The 2,205-nt window shown below is 40.1% G+C and overlaps 1 non-coding gene across 1 annotated transcript; it reads right to left on the reverse strand.

The window, feature by feature from the left end:
• Positions 1-677: 677 nt before the first annotated feature.
• Positions 678-784, reverse strand: LOC141616230 (small nucleolar RNA R71). The gene has a single exon (XR_012530587.1). It is a non-coding gene; the product is annotated as a small nucleolar RNA R71 (small nucleolar RNA).
• Positions 785-2,205: the final 1,421 nt, after the last annotated feature.

Genomic DNA, 2,205 nt, shown 5'->3' on the forward strand with positions numbered 1-2,205 from the left:
ATTTGATTTTCGTTAATTGTTTTTAGTTGTGTCTTTCTTTACCTTGGGGAACTCAATCTTCTCAAGGTTATTCTAATTGTTTTCGAGTTGTTTGATATTTTGCATGACTAGGAGATCACAAGGTAATTTATTACCTATTGATTTCGAGATTGAAAGGACCTTAACTAACAATAAAAGAGTTGTTAGAGGTACTTCAAGAGTTGTAGGTATTGGTGAGATTGTGGACATTCAAAATAACATTGAGTTTGTCAACCCTTTGCAAGAGAAGGAGAGGATAACCCAATTCAAAGCCCACCACAAAATCAACCTACAATGCCTAAATTTTCATCACATTCCGTACCAACCGAGGATAACCTACCAAATGGTACTCCTACACCACCATATTTAACCGGTAATTTCATTGCCAAATCCGCATTCATACAATTAGTTGAGAGAAGTCAATTTGGAGGGATGCCTAGTGAAGACCCTCACTCACATATGGAGACTTTTTGTGATTATTGTGATGCAATTTCTCAAACCGGAGTTACTCAAGACCAACTCCGATGGGTATTGTTTCCTTGATCGGTACCGCAAAGCAATGGTTGAAGAGCCTAGACAAGGCTACCCTTAGTATTGATTCATGGAAGAAGTTAGCACTTGCCTTCTACAAGAAATTCTATCCTACGGAGAAGACTAATATGTTGAGAGCCCAAATCACCGTGTTTAAGCATAGGGATGAGGAATCATTATATGAAGCATGGCAGAGATTTAAGGACACTTGTCGTTCTTGTCCACACCATGGACTTAGTGAGTGGTTCCTTGTGCAACAGTTTTGTAACGGCCTATATGAAGACTCCCGCAATATTCTTAATATGGGATCCAATGGGATGTTTACCGAAGTTGATGACAATCAAACATGGGCCAAAATCGAAGAGATGGCGGTTCATAATTCCCAATATAGTAGGCCTCGAAAGGCCACAAGTGGAGGAAAGCATGAGGTAGATTCCATCACTCAATTGGGTGCTCAACTAAGTGCTCATATCGACACCATCAATTTGAAGTTTTAGAAGGCCATGGCTAAGCTTGATGAAGCTTCCAAATCACCCAAAAAACATGTAAATGTTATGGTGGCATCATCCTCAATTCCAAGTGGAGTATGTGAAAGTTGTGGAACCTTGGGACATGATCAAAATGAATGTAGGGGAACAAGTGAACAAGTCAATGCTTCCCAAGCATACAAGAGTGGCACCCCTTATTCCAACTACTATAATGAGAACACCAAATTCCATCCAAATCTTTCATACAAGAGCCAAAATGTCCAAAACCCCCCAACAAACATACACCCCACCTCCAATGAGAAACCAAGCTCAAAGACCTTTTTCAACCAAAGCCAAAGTTACCAAAATCAACCTTCCTACAACCAATCAAATGACCAAAGCTTTGATGTTCAAAAAGCGGTCCTCCAAATGCAAAAGAACCTACAAGAATTTTTCACCCAAATGCAAAAAGATAACCAAGCTAAAGAGATCACCGTCAACAACATTCTTGCCCACACCAAAATGTTAGAGACTCAAATGACTCAATTAGCATCTTCTAGCTCTCAAAGACAAAAGGGGAAATTACCGCCTCAAGGTAATCCCCCAAGACATGAGACGGTTAGTGCCATCTATTTGAGGAGTGGTACAAGATATGAGGGGCTGAAGAGGCCAATTAACGAAGATATTGTGGATGCTAGTGACAAGCAAAGAGTTGAGGAGAACTCTAAGGAGGTAGATCCTACTTCCAATGAAGTTTCAAAGAAGAAGAATGAAGAGAAGGCTAAGGAAAAATAGCCTATTGTGATTAGACTTCCATTCCCAAGTTACCAAGCTAAACCTAAGCTAGATGACCAACTTGGAAAGTTCATGGAAATTATGAAGAACTTAGAAGTCTCAATCCCATTCACGGAATTGATCTACCATGTTCCGGCCTATGCAAAGTACATGAAAGATATTCTTACCAAGAAGAAATCCATCCGAAAGTTGGAGACTATTGCCTTTACCAAAGTGAGTAATGTTATTCTTCAAGGGAATTCCCATCCAAAGCTCAAAGATCCGGGAAGTTGTTCTATTCCATGTATCACTGGTGACACTACAATCAACAAATCATTATGTGACCTTGGAGCAAGTGTAAGTGTCATGCCATACTCGGTATGTAAGAGGCTAGGAATGGGAGAGCTCAAATGCA

The sequence above is a fragment of the Silene latifolia genome, chromosome 11 (genome assembly GCF_048544455.1).
Source record: "Silene latifolia isolate original U9 population chromosome 11, ASM4854445v1, whole genome shotgun sequence".
NCBI classification, from domain to species: Eukaryota; Viridiplantae; Streptophyta; class Magnoliopsida; order Caryophyllales; family Caryophyllaceae; genus Silene; species Silene latifolia.